The sequence below is a fragment of the Arvicola amphibius genome, chromosome 3, assembly GCF_903992535.2.
Source record: "Arvicola amphibius chromosome 3, mArvAmp1.2, whole genome shotgun sequence".
Lineage (NCBI taxonomy): Eukaryota > Metazoa > Chordata > Mammalia > Rodentia > Cricetidae > Arvicola > Arvicola amphibius.
Window position 1 is genome coordinate 49,564,340 of NC_052049.1, and position 15,446 is coordinate 49,579,785.

Here is a 15,446-nt window from a genome sequence, read left to right on the forward strand (position 1 = left end):
GAAGCCTTGGAAGGAAGAGGGTGTGATACCTACATTTCTGTTGAAACTTCTCCCCAGCCTCCCCAGACTCCCCCTAAGTCTATAGCCTCTTTGATACTTGACTTCCTGCTTGGTCAATTCTACTTCCTTTCTTTCTCTCCCCTTACTGGAATAACCCTTGCTGATTGTGTTCCTAACATTGAATGAGATGAATAAAAATCTCTCAATGATACTGCAGTTCATACCTCAAAAATTTGACATTTCTTAGCCTAGGAACAGGGTCCTGACTCAGGTGTCTAGTACCAGGGCAGTGAGTAGAGCCTGCCCAGTTGTAGATCACTGGCTAATTTCCTGGTGGTTCTGGAATCCAGAAAACTGCTGCAGACTTCAAAAGTCCAGTTGCTATTGGCTGAATGAATTCCCACAACCCTCAGTCCATAGAGCATGAGACTCTTAATTCCAGAGTGGTAGATTCAAGCCCCATGCTAGGTGCCAAGTTGCAAGAGAAACCCACACTTTTCCTGCTTGGCATTAGAACAGTGAAAACTTCATTGCATTTTCATTTGATTCCTGAAAAGAGCAGGGGTCCTGAAAGGACATCAAAGCATGCATCGGAGAATTCCACTCACTTGCGGTCATCAAGGCATGCGTCTGAGAATTCCACTCACCTGCAGTCACCAAGGCATGCGTCTGAGAATTCCACTCACTTGCGGTCATCAAAGCATGCATCGGAGAATTCCACTCACTTGCGGTCATCAAGGCATGCACCTGAGAATTCCACTCACCTGTGGTCATCAAAGTGTGCACCTGAGAATTCCACTCACCTGCGGTCATCAAGACATGCGCCTGAGAATTCCACTTGCCTATGGTCATCAAAGCATTCACCTGAGAATTCCACTCACCTGCGGTCACCAAGGCATGCGTCTGAGAATTCCACTCACCTGTGGTCATCAAAGCATGTGTCTGAGAATTCCACTTACCTGCGGTCATCAAAGCATGCACCTGAGAATTCCACTTACCTGCAGTCACCAAGGCATGCACCTGAGAATTCCACTCACCTGTGGTCACCAAGGCATGCACCTGAGAATTCCACTCACCTGCAGTCACCAAGGCATGCACCTGAGAATTCCACTTACCTGCGGTCATCAAGGCATGCATCTGAGAATTCCACTCACCTGTGGTGTGAGGGGTGTTCAGAAGCTGAAGAATCATTAACCAGTAAGAGAAAAATTGATTGCACAGCCTGGAAAGAAGGTCTGGAGTAATTGGTGCTTATGACACTTAATGACCGCCTGCGGCCCCAGGCAGGGGATTACAGGCAATCTGTCTTAATGGCTCATCTGGAGCCCTGCACTGATGCAATTACAGTGCATCCTAAGCCGGAGACTCATTCCCATCAATTATGTTTTTAAATAATAACCAGAGAAAACTGTTTCCAAACACGCCACATATCTATTTAGTGACAGTATGCTGTGATGCCTTGTATTAAAAAAATCATGTGTAGTTCTTGGGAACCCTGACATGTATGCTATTTCTTACACTCTGAGGTAATAAGCTGGCTCAATATTATTTTCCCTTTAACAGACCAGGCAGCTCCCCAAATTTGGAGCCCTATAGATGCTTAAATCCAGGTCTTGAGCCCTTTCTTTTATCTCTCCATACAAGGTATATCTGGATTCTTATTACCTGGTGCTGTTGCCCACAGTGTCTCTAGATGTGAAAGCCAAAATGAAATCGTCGTCTTAGAGGTCTAATAGACTTTTTAGTGTTTTAATGATGTAGTTCTCGTTCCAGAAGCTGAAATATAGCCAACCTCGGTGAGATGCCAAATCCATCTAAGCTGTAGACACACAATGCAGATTTTCTGGAATGATGGTGTGTGACGCATGTTTCCAGGGATTCTTAGGCGTGTTTGCTGTCTGAGTGAGTGTCTCAAATGCATCCACTGCAGAAGAGAAGCTGCAGGCAAGCACGGCCTGCCACTGTGCTAATGCCTCTCTGTGCCTTTTTTGTGGCCTTGTGACCAGCTATGGCTACCATGTTGGTCATCTGTGCTTTTTAATGCTGTGTCTTTCTTTTGCACACGCATGTTTGTAGTTGTGATTCATTGTCCAGGTTCACCAGCTTCCCACCTTCTGTACTGAAGGCTGGCTGTATAACCACCCCTGGAACCCTGAGCAGACTGCATCTGTGGAAGGCGCTGCACTGCATGGCCCCTTTTCTTGGTTTCACTGACAACCTTGCAAGCATCTCAGACCCCCCCCCCCCTCTCTCTGTGTGTGTGTGTGTGTGTGTGTGTGTGTGTGTGTGTGTGCTGTTCATGACAAATTTTCTGTTTTACTCTCCATGTAAATTTTGGTTAATATTTTCCTCTTGTTTCCTTACATGTTGCTCTTCATATTTGGCATTTTATAAACATCTGAAAGCTTCTGTGTCATGATGCCTTGTAGGTTGGACACGCAGATACCTTTTCTTGTTGGCTGAATGGTTTCCTTATTTCCTCATACACTCTTTGTGTCTAAGCCTTACAATTCTAGTTCACTGGGCAACAATTCTCTAGGTCAGCCTTTTATTTTATTCTGAACTCAAATGGGTGTTTACTGTTCACAGGGAGGGACTATGTCTATTTATGCTTGGGTTTGGCACATAGAAATGCAATTATTTAATATTCGTTTGCTTAATGACTTGGGAGCACAAGTTGAGACCTGTATGATTGTGCAGCTTTGGGAATCAGAGTAGAATTTGTTTTAATGAATTGGATTTATGTGGCTGGAATACCATTGGTCTTCAAAACCTTTCTATGCTGAAAACATCTCTATGGCTTCCCACAGGAGTTATTGCACTTTCTGAAGTCCAGCCTCTGAATTTACTTGTGTTTTCAAGGTATCCTTTGCTCTAGATTTCATCCTTGTCGTTAGTTTTAACATTTTGCTAAGAGTTTGATCCCATTTCCTGGCTCAACAGTTAGCCCTTTGGGTGAAAAAGAACTTGTTAACCCCATCCCCCCAAAATTGGTCATTTTTTGTCCTTTGATAAATCTTTTTAATGGATAACAGCTCTTCAGAGCAGATTGGGAAAACAACGTTCTAGAAGGCAGGCCTTAGGGATGTATTTTGCTAAACACTTACTGAAGTCAAGAGGCTCCAACTCTGGTTTTGTGTTAGAGTCTCTAGGAAATGTTGGTGCTCACCTCTCTTTAGACACCCTGATGTAATTGTTAAGGGGAGGGTCTTGAGTGTTCAGCAGGTTTATTTTCTCTCTCTCTCTCTTCCTCTCTCACCCCACTCCCCAATTTGGTTTTTCTGTGTAGCCCTGACTACCCCGGAACTCATTCCAGGGTGGCCTCAAACTCATAGATATCTACCTGCCTCTGCTTTCCCAGTGCTGGGACTAAGGTGTGAGCCACCACTGCCCAGCATCAGCTATTTTCAGAAACCCCTCTTCCTGCACGTTTAAGTGTGTGTGGTGTGTGTGTGTAGGTGTGTTAAGTGTCATAATCAATTTTTTAAAATTACATTTATTTATTTACTCTGTAAATAATGTAAGCACACCATAGTGTTTATATGAAGGTCAGATGACAACTTGCAAGAGTAGACTCTCTCCTTTTACCATGTTGGTCCAGGTTGATTGAGTTTTAATATCAAACTCAGGCCATCAGCTCTTTTTCCACCGTGCCATCCCACCAGCCTTGTAATTTGTTTTTACTGTTATTACCCTATTATCTGACTGTCTTTTTTCCCTCTCCCTCCCTTTCCTCCCCCTCCCTCCTTTCCTTCTTTCTTTCTTTCTTTTTTCCTTTCTTTCTTTCTTTCTTTCTTTTGTTGTGACAGAATAACAAGGAAACTTAGACAAGAAAGTCTTTGCTGGGTTTGTAGTTATCGGAGTTTACTCTCCATGATGACAAAGCAAAGGCACAGTGGCAGGAACAGCCGACAGCTCACATCTTGATCCACAAGTAGGAGGCAGGGAGAGCTAACTCAGAATGGCATGAGTCTTTGAAAGCCTGCCCCAATACTTCCTCCAGGAAGGCCATATGTCTCATCCTCCCCAAATAGTCACCAAAGAGAGACCATGTGTTTAAACAAATGAGCCTATGGTGGCGATTCTCATTCAAACCACAACATATGGTTACAATGATTTTGTATATTTTGAACATTAAAATTCTGTCTAAAGCCGGGCAGTGGTGGCATACGCCTTTTATCTCAACACTTGGGAGGCAGATAGGTGGATCTCCATGAGTTTGAGGCCAGCCTAGTCTACAAAGTGAGTTCCAGGATTAGCTCCATAGCTACAGAGAAACCCTGTCTCAAACAAGAACAACAACAACAAAATTCTAAGTTTGAACTTCGAATTTTTGTGTGTGTTTTGTGGTACACATGAATTAATATACATAATATGGTATACATATTAACTCATTGCTGGAGTTAATATGTAGGACAGCTCATTATGGGATGTAAGATCCAATTTCTTTAGTAGATATTGCCATGTGTCCCAAAGTATTTATAGCAGTGTGTGTGTGTGTGTGTGTGTGTGCAGAGACAGTGAGGTCTATACATATATGTATGTATATGTATATGTGTGTGTGTGTCCAGAGTCTTGCTTAACTAATTACGTTTTAAATAGGTTATAAACATGTATTAATTGTTCACAGCAGTTGAGTTTCATGAACTATGACGTTCACTATGCAGCTACATGCGTACATTATACTTTGACTATATTTACCTCTTCATTTCCTTTCCTTAACCCTCCTTCCCCTCCACCCCAATACAATTCCACATCCTCATAGTCCCCCCTTTTATTTTCATGTCCTTTTAACATGCTATCATACATTCCACATATGTGGGAAAACAACAGTACAAGTATTGTCTTTGTGAGGCTAGCTTATTTCAGTTAATATGATGATGTCTCGTCCTGCCCATTTGTTCTCAAATGACATGATTTAATTCATCTTTTGGCCACATAAAACTCACTGGTATGTGTGTGCATGTGTGTGTGTGTGCATGTGTGCGTGTGTGTATATGTGTGTATGCCTGTATGTGTTTACCACATTTTCTTTATCCATTTATTTGTTGGTAGGCACCAAGATTGATTCCATGTCTTGTGAATGGTGTCTCAATAAACACGGATACTCTTGGGAAAATCCTTACATTTTACTTTTAAGGAACCTTATTTAGTTAGTTGTTATATTCTTTTACTATTTATTTATTGTGTATCAATGTATGCATATACCAGCGTACATGTGTGAAGGTCAGAGGTGTAGATACTCTCTTTCCACCATGTATCCACCAAGCCATCTCACCAGCTCATCAATTTTCCACATGCCTCTTGCTTTAACATATATATAGCCACAGTTGTTATAATTGGTAAACCTACACTAGCAATTTAAGTTTTCTTTGTTTTTGTTTGTTTGTTTATTTGTTTGGATTTTTTGGAGACAGGGTTTCACTATAGCTTTGGTGCCTGTCCTGGAACTAGCTCTTGTAGACCAGGCTGGCCTTGAACTCACAGAGATCCGCCTGCCTCTGCCTCCCAAGTGCTGGGATTAAAGGCGTGCGCCACAACCGCCTGTCACAATTTAAGTTTTAAGTCTTCCATGCTGAAGGTTAGACTAACAGAAAGCTATGGACGGTTCCACGTGCAGACTGACCGTGAAGCATTACCACTTTCCTCGAAACACCTGGCTGTCCCCTCTCTTTCGTCTTAGATGATCTGGAAGTCCCCTCAGTGTGTGCTGTCTTGTACACATCTTGCTCACTACAAAGTCAAGACCGGGTTGACTTGTCTTTGGAGCCGTGACAGTTAATTTTGATTGTCAACATGAGTAGATTAAAAATCATCTTAGCTGTTCATGAGGCACAGCTGTGAGTGTGTCTGTAAGGACATTTCCAGAGAGGATTAATGACTTAAGAGAAAGACCTGTCTTGAACATGGCAGTGGTATCCCATGGACTGGGTCCCAAACTTAATGAAAAAAAAGGGTGTGGGGGGAGCCACTTGAGTAGCGGCATTCACTTCTTCCAGCTTCTTGACTGTGGTTGCTATGTGACTAGCCACCTCCTGCTTCCAGCCCATGCCTTCCCTGCCATGGTAGAGGAATAGATAGCAAACATAAATCCCTTCCTCCTTTAAGTTGCTTCTTGTTGGATATTTGATCATAGCGATGATAAAAGAAACTAAGAAAATTTGTGCTGGGAGTGGGACCGTTGCTATGAGAACCCTGGCCATGTGCTTTGTGTGCTTTTGAAACTAGTTTCCGGGATGAATATGGGAGAATTTGGAGTTGTGAGCTGGGCAGCTGCTAGGACTCTGTGAGAAGAGTGTAATGGGCCATTGCAGCGACAGTTTGGAGACCTGTGGACAGCGATGGCTGTGCTCACACAGGGTTTCAGCCATAGACAAGGACTCGAGCCAGAACTAAGCTAGAGGACATTTTTCTTATGTTTTAATGAAGAATCTGGTTTATTTTGCCCGTGTTCTGAAAATTTGAAATGAGAGAGACGGGAACATGCTGTTTGTTGAGAAGGAAAGGATCTTAAATGTGGGTGGGAGTTGACAAAGTGGCTCCAGTGTTATAGATTAGCGCCATTAAGGAGAAACCCTGGACTTTGCACGGGGACAGTTGGAAAGATACCTTGAGGACAATCGGGAAGAAATTCCAGGGCTGCCTGTGCAAATATAGTCCCAGGATTGGCTTTTAAGATACACTGAGGCCATACACACAGACACTGGGGTTGCTCTGGGAGGAAGCGTCAGGCTACATCTTAATCTCCCACCACAACATGGCATCTGGTAAGATGTAAGAGTTAAGAGTAAGAGAGTTATCATGGGAGGTTCTCTCCTGCCTGTCAGTTCCCAAATAACCACTCTGAGGCTTAATATTAATTGCAAACTGTTTGGTCTAGGTTTCTTGCTGGCTATCTCTAAATATAAATTAGCCCATTTCTAATGATCTGTTTATTGCCACATGCCCTATGGCTTACTGGTAATGCTCTGCCATCTTCTTATTCCTCTGGTGGCTGCTGGCTTCTCCCAGACTCTGCCTTCTTTTTCCCTGTATTCAGTTTGGCTTTCCTGCCTAGCTATATTCTGCTCTTCTGTATGCCAGAGCAGCTTCTTTATTAACCAATGGTAATAAAACATATTCACAGCACACAGAGGGGCACCCCCATCAGAGAGTCATGTAGGTTTGTGCTAAGGTTTCAGAATGCACCTAAGGCCAGGCATTGTGTGGTGCTGCAGGTTACCTGCAAGGGTATGTGAAGCTGAGAGAGTGGAGCCTAGTTTGCGATGGAGTCCTCAGGATATTGGACATGCCAAAAAGTACTGGTCATCTGCGGCCTAAGGCTGCAGTGTAAAAGGAAGTACAGTAGTCTAGAAGAAAGTCCGTGTGTGCCTCAGGCAGCAGGGCTGGAGGAGCAGGGCTATGCAAACTTACTGGAGAACCTATGCTGTTATCATTAGCCCCAGATGCTGAACATGGACCTGCAGGTTTGGTATTTGCTTTGCTGGGTTTTGGTCTTACTTTGATCTAATGTTTCCTTACTATGCCCCTATTCTTCCATTTTGAAATGGGAATATTTATTTTTGTGCCATTGTATATTGAAAATATATAATGTTTAAAAAGTTATTCTAGAGGGTTCATGTCAGGCTCACAGTTAAGAAATTTCTTTGAGTTTCAGACAAGATTTTGGACTTTGGTCTTTTGACCAATGTTGGAGCTGGTAAACATAAGAGACTCTTCGAGAGAGACTAAAAATATTTTACATTATGAGATGGCCGTGAACTTTAAGGATATGTGGAATGTTTGGGTTTAAAAGGGACTTGTTTGGGTATCAAGTTGAGAAGGAGTGGACTTATGGGGGTTTATTTCAATTGTCAGAGTCATCGGGTTAAGAAACACCTGGGGTATTAGTGAGGCATGACTTTGGGTGTGTCCAAAGAGGATTAACTACAGAGGCATGACCTGCCCTGAATGCAGGTGTCATCCTTCTGTGGGCTGGGGAAAAGGAGAAAGCCAGCCAAGGAGCAGCATTCACCTTTTTCTGCTTCCTGGTTGTGAGCACAGTGTAAGCAGCCACATCATATTCCTGTCACCACATCTTCCCTGTCAAAGAGAGACTATACCTTCGCAAACCACATGCCAAAGGCAATCTTTCTTACCGTGAGCTGCTTCTTGTTGGGTATTGGTTATGGCCATGAGCCTGGATTAATTGGATCCTTTTTGCGTATGCCAGACTCGTTTTATAAGCGGAGAAACTGATGCTCCGCAGAGTGAGGCGTGTGAGAATCAAGCTTTGTTCCCTGCTAAGGGCAGATAGGCCCTCACTGTTCCGAAACAGGAGTGCTTTATTGAAAGTCACGGCCTGTTCAGTTCCTCTCTGGGTCTGGGTGATTGGGTTCCCAGGATGTTAGAAGTCGTACCTTCTAATATGTGCCATTGGAGCACTTATTAGTAATTCTGCTTAGTTACATTACTCCATATAACTCCTGCTACTAGCTAAATAAACAGGAAGAGACATCTACTTGGTTCTCTTCTCTTTTTTGTTTTTATTTTAATTAAACAGCCCTGCGTCTGTCAGACTGTATAACCCCTTTCCACAGTTGGTTTCCTTGGCTGCTGTTAAGAAATCGGAAACTTCTAACAAGCAGAATTATTTATATATGTCACTATGCTTCCTATTTCAGGCCGTTTGCCTTCTTCTTCCTGCTGAACATCGCACTGAATGAGAGTGCTCACTCATTAACACTCCCATAGCTTTATTCTGTGCTCTCTTTGGCCATCAGAGGAACCTTCTCTCCCTGCCTTCCCTCCTCCTTCCTCTTCCAGAAGTGGGGAAGATCTGAGGCTAGGGTCGAGGGGATAGTGAGCTGCAGGGTCATGACTGTTCTCTCTCATTTGAGATGTGAGTATGGGCCTCCTCTCGCCTCGAAAATCGAGAGAAGATGCTTGGGACTAGCCGGGAAGGCGTGAAAGTTTCTGCTACTGGAGGAAGCAAGGCCCCCACACTCACTCTTTTTGGTTAGCTGAACATAGTCAGCAGTACTCCAGTTTTAGAACACCGCAGCAGGCACTAAGCAGGACTGTTCTCATACTGAACCCATGCGTGCCCTTACCAGTGCTACTGTCTGGACTCCAGGGATTAGATATCCTCTCTCTCTCAGTTGTATTTCTCTAGGGAGAAAACTGCAGCCTATACAAACATGGGACCTTTCTTACCACATCCAGATCTGGATCTGTGGTGTAAAAGTTCCATTTAGTGTGGCCGCTCAGTATCTCATGCTGATCGCCTCTCCTCGGCTGGCCAGGGTATGTGTGCATGTGTGTGCAGGTGCATGTTTGTTTTGTTACCTGATCCTAACAAGTCTCTTCCTGGTTATTATTTGAAAGAGGAAAAATAAGTACAAATGTTGTCAGACTTGTCCTGCAGGGGGCCTGCTAAGAATGAAAGCCATGATTTTTAAGTAAGTAAAATGGTCATATATTTCAAAGGTAAAAGAAGGATCAATTCTTTGGTGCCTAGGGTCCATGAGGCATTAGGTTGAGTTTTCAGTACATGGAGAGGAAAAGCCAATGTAAGTCTTGTGATTTTTCATAAAGATGAGTTGAAGCATATCAAACAAATGCACAGTAACTGTGTGCAGCCAGGGCTGTGGATCTGCTTTTAGATGTTTTGGTGTTTGGGATGCTGTTTCACTGTAGAGGGAGCTATGTGCTGTGTCAAGTAACAAATGATAGCGCCACTATGCAAGGGACTGGGTGGTACTTTCCTGTGATAAGGACCCAGGTATAGTTCTTATGTATTTGAAATCTAAAGTCATTGAATGCAGATGTAGAGAAAGCTGAGCAGATCCGTGAAAGTGTAAACTGAGCAGTTTGATTTTGTATTTATGCTGTGTTGGGATTTTGTTCCATGTTCCCTCCACAAATACTCCTCACATGCACAAGACAAAGCTGTGCTTATGACTGTCCCAGTGAATTGGGTAGCCCTGCTACAAACCCTTAATGGCTGCAGGGGCTGGGGGTGGCAAGACAGGAATTCATTGAGAAATTGAAGCTTGGTTTCATAAAGATTTTTTTTTCATTGTGGGAGTAGGGTTGGTGATGGTGGGGGGAATGGCGGGTTCAGATGGGGGCCTTCATGGGAGTTGGCAAGGATCATGATAGTTTAAATTGGATTTAGGGCTTCTCTACTGTCCATTGGTGGTTCCTGCTGCAGGGTTGATGAGTCTTGTGGGAAATTTCTGCAGTAAACAGTCCCTGGTTTGCCTGGGCAGGAGTCTCTGGCAATAGTGAAGTTATGCTAATGAAGACTGTGGAACAATAAGATCATGTTCTGTGGATAGTGAGCTGTGTGGGAAGCTGGCATTTTTGTCCTTAATGTCCTAGTTGTGTGTGGAAATACCAGCTGGGAGTCCACAGTTTCTGTTGTGAGGCTTCATTTAAGAGCTATGTGGGACAGAATGGAGAGTGATGGGTGTCCCTTGTAGCAGCCCAGTCCAAGATGAAAAGCCAACGTCCACAGGGGCTTGCCATTTGTGTGCAATTTCATCTGTAAATGCTTAGCAAGTGTGCCAGGCACTGTGATGCTCGTGGGATCCCACAGGACAGAAGACAAGGTCCCTACTTTTTTGGGCCTTTCATTCCACTGTCTAGCTCTCTTGGGTTATGAATATCTTACTTACTAGACCCCACTGTGTGCTGCTCATCACAACAGATCTGTAGTGACCATCTTTGTATTTAGGCTGTTAGAATGCCTTTAAAGTGTGACCATGCCTATAAAGTTCACGAGCCTGGCATGTATGTGTGTGTGTGTGTGTGTGTGTGTGTGTTTGTGTGTGTGTGTGTGTGTGTGTGTGTGTATGTGTATGTAGTCTGTATCTTGCTGTGTTGCTCAGGTTAGTCTCAAACTCCTGAGCACAAGTGATCCTCCTGCCTCACAGCCCTGAGCTCTGGGATTCCAGGCAGGTGCCACCATAATCAGCTTGGGTCTAGCTTTTTAATATAAGAAAATGTTTTTATATTTTACCTATTTCCAATATAGTGTTTGCCATGAATCGCCTATGTCCTAGGTACTGGGCTGTTACAGTAGGGAGACAAGTGTACAAACTCTCTATAAATTACATATGAAGTAAATATGCATACACAATTGAGACTTAAATAACTAATTACTTTTCAACTATGCAAGTACTCAATGGCCTTATGCATTGCCAGCTACTGTTAAGAAGGAAGAACTTTGCAGGCCTGTCAGCCTATACAGTGGAAGTCAGTAAATGATCACAAAGTGTGGCAGTTAACGTCCCAGTGGAAACTAACAGGAGGATGCCGAGGACCCGGTGCAGGGCCATCTGCAAAGGCATAGCACAAGGGGGCCTTTGGCACTGTGGAGATGTCTCCTGGGATCTAATTGCTGGGCACACACACTACTGTGAGGCTGGGGACAGACCGTGGTCACAAGTGCTCTAGACTTAAGAAACTGCTTTCTGCCAGCCTCTCATGAGAGAAAACTAGCTCTGAGGATGAATGGTAGGAACAGAGGTTTCTGTATGCCCTTGGTTTTGATAGTCTGCCTTACCTGTGTGGCAGGATCTTCTTAGTGGCTACCTTAGAAATTGGTGAGCATATTTCCAAAGGATGATCTTGCCTGAGAACTTGTCTGCTCTGTGATGTTCCTGCATCCTGAGTGGCAGCAGGATGTAGCATGGTGGATGGAAAAAGCCTCTATTAGTCATGGGTATCATAGATCCAGTGCCCTCTGGCTCCCTGACCACCAGAAAATACCAGGGCCTCTCGCCGTTTGTAGAGCATAAGGTCAAGATGAGATACTTTTAATTCCTTCCAGCCCTGATGTTTCTATTATACCCAGTGGATCAGCTCTTTAATAAAATGTACAAAACAAAGTTTATGAATGGAGGAACTGACAACACATTTTCCCTTCTCTCAGTGTCTCTCCACAGAGAGTCTCTCCTGCACCTGGCTGTGAGATGGGGCCTGCCTAAGCTTTTCCACTTCCTCTTGTGTCTCCCGGGGGGTGTCAAGGCCTTGGAGCTACCCAACGAAGAGGGCACCACACCATTAGACTTAGCTTTGCATGGTGGACACTCCACGCTGGTGGAAGACATCACAAAGTAAGTTCAGTTGCGTGTTAGTGTCTCTCTTGACCATGTCCTTAAAGCCTGCCAAGCATTATGAGAAAACGGAGACAATTAAACCATCTGCTAATGTTGGCTTATGTTTTATACAGCTAGTCTTCTTGTACAAATATATGCTTAGTGCCAGTATATGCTTAGCTAGAGAGCATAAGTGGATACCTTTGTTGGGAGTATTTTGTAGAGGAGAAGACAGGGAGGATAATGAAGAAAGAATTGTCCAAATGGTGGCCTACAATGTCCTTCAGGCTTTAGCTTCGATATCATTTTCTCAACAAAGGCTTCTGGATTATGTTCTTGTATGATTATGATTAATTTTAGTAATAGTCACAGTATGACCTTTTACTTTTTTGGCTATCTTCTAAACCATTTGAGAGATGAGAACATTTCTCCTTTACTTACTGGACTAGTCCAATGCCAGTGTCATAATTTCCTTTGTAAGAATGGCAGGTTAAGCCGGGCGGTGGTGGCGCACGCCTTTAATCCCAGCACTCGGGAGGCAGAGGCAGGCGGATCTCTGTGAGTTCGAGACCAGCCTGGTCTACAAGAGCTAGGTTCAGGACAGGCTCTAGAAACTACAGGGAAACCCTGTCTCGAAAAATCAAAAAAAAAAAAAAATGGCAGGTGAGCTATAGGCGTAGTCACTAGGGTTTAGTGAGCTCATGTAAGGGAGATAATCTGTTAGCTATGAAGCTGTCTGTGTCAGCAATGTTCTCGACATTCCCAGTGACTGGCCAGTGGATTGTGTGCTCCTTTGGTTCAGATGAATTGTCCTTACTTATGAAAGAAAGAGCCAGATATAGTGATTGCCTTGATATAATATGGTAAAATACAAATTATAAATAGAATAGTACATTGAAAATTACAATAAAATATTTAACTATGTTAGAGTATTATTACATGGTATATCTTAGTGGGATGGTTTTTCTTGTTTGGCTCATATAACTCAATGTAATTAATTTGATGTGATTAATTAATGGTAATTTGATGCCTAAGTGGCCATTAGGTAGAAACCAGAACGTTCTCTTTCTCCTCCCCTGCTTTATTTGATCAAATTGTCATTAACCAAGGGACAAGCCTCTCCAGAGGGAATTGTCCTTTCCTTTACTTATGAACACAACCCTGTTTTCTTGGCTACAAAGAACAAGGCAAGAACATGTCCCTAACTGAGTTACGGCTGCTGGTGGCATGTTCCCCCCTGGAGGTAGACTTATCTGCTGGTGCTTTGACCCTCCTTCCTGTTTCCAGCATGAGAAGATACTGCATGTTTTTAAAATGTACATGTTTAATAGATCGATTCATAGGCGGAATTAAAAGTAGACTCAATTATGGCCATAAGATTATGTGATCATATGATGGAGTATCTGTGTTTCAAATTAAAGCTGCTACTCAGTCCCATGGACCTTTCACCTCAGTGGCTTGTTTTCTAGAAGATTCTGGAATTCGTGCGAAGACTGTATCTTCCAGTACAATTGGTCTTTACAGATCTCTTTCTGTCACTCCATCTGGTGGAGATAAGTCAGCTCAAAGGCACCTCCATTTTAAATGGAGGTATGTCCTTTGAATCTATTTTAGGTTGAAAATTTCCCATTTCCAATGCATTTGCTATACCCAGCCTCCTATACGTCACTGGGCAACATGGTCCACATTTGTAGCCTCATGGCTGTGTGACCGACTGTGGGATGAGGCTTTTTGCCACTACGTATGTACCTCCTCCAGCCTGGGTAAAATCAAAATATTTACTTTTCAAACCTGGAAAGTAACATTTCTAATGAATTCACATATCTTCTACAGCATTGTAGCATTGACTAATTAGAAATCAAGCCATTGTAAGTAAGTTACAGCCTCTCTACTGTATTTCTATAAAGCAAACATTCATTAACAAAATGAGATCATGCCAGAGGCAGAAAGGGGAAGAGCTGATTCTGTAAAGCAAGGGATCTGGGGACAGTCTGTTGGATGTGACCACATGACAGACATGCATATTTTTCTCCTGAAGCCTCTTTACTGTTACTAATGCATGATATTACAAACTGTGCTTATTTGCTGCTGTAATTCCAGCCACCAAGAAGGTGGGTAGCTAACACAGTTGTTCTTTGCCAGCTGAGACAGATGAGAAAATAAGCTTATATTCAAGAACTTAGTTTGGGGATGTCATTTCATTGTTAACGAGTGTGTTCAAGACTATGATCTAATCGAATCTGTGCATGTTCTGATTTGCATGAGGAAGTGATTTAGCACAGGGGCACCAGTGTGTTAGGAATCTATCAGTTGTTTGTCACATCCAAACCTCTCCATACTCCCTGGAGATCTATGTGTTTTCTATTATAATCACCTAACAAGCTATTGGTTGCCTGCTAATTTGTTCTACATGAACTGCATTAAAGGGAGAGGCATCTTTTCTGATTAAAAGGTGAGTGTAATAGTGAGGTACATTTCTATGCTTTAAAGTCAGGACTGCTTTGTTATTTATGAATAGATATAGCCTTTTAAAAATTATCGCTAAGTGGAAAAATAAAGATGGCTTGACTCGGATCTGTTTACACACGCTTGTGTAATTGAGTGTGTAAGTGACTTTAAAGGATCATTTTCCATTCGGAGTTGTAATATCAGGGCAGGATGGGGGTGTCATCTGTGAAGCTGTGTGGGTTTTGACTTGTGGCCGTTCAGTTTTCAGGGTAGCCGGTCCCCAGGCTTCTCCCGACTGCGCCTCCACGAAGATGCCTCTCTGCAGTTCGCTCACTCCTCGGAGACATTGACTCTAACTGTTAACCACACAGCCGAGCATTTGCTGGAGGCAGATATCAAGCTCTTCCGGAAGTATTTTTGGGACAGGACCTTTCTTGTCAAGGTTTGTACCTCGGTTCCCGTACTCCGTGGTGCATGTTCCTTTAGTGCGTGTGGAATCTGCGCAGTGTTTTGGAACGGTGTTTGGTTGCGAACATGGCTTTTTCCTAATGAAAACTTGAAGTCACGGAGCTAGAACCTGTGCTGATCAGCGGAGTGGAGACCAGCACGGCTTTAGGCAGCTCAGAAGCAGTACTCTGTCTGTTCTTGTTTCGCTTGCCTTTCTTTTGTTGTGGGTTTTGTTTTCCAAGGCAGGGTCTTGCTGTGTAGCCCAGGCTATCCTTGAATTTAGGATCCTTCCATCTTTGTATTTGAACTGCAAACCTGTGCCTGTGTACCAGGCTTCCACAACTGAATTTTAATATTCAAATACTGTTCATTTTCTCTACTTTTTTGACAGTATTCTGATTGTTACCTAAAACAGTTCATAGCATGTTCTGATGGACTTTCTTATGACTTAGATCTTTACCTCTG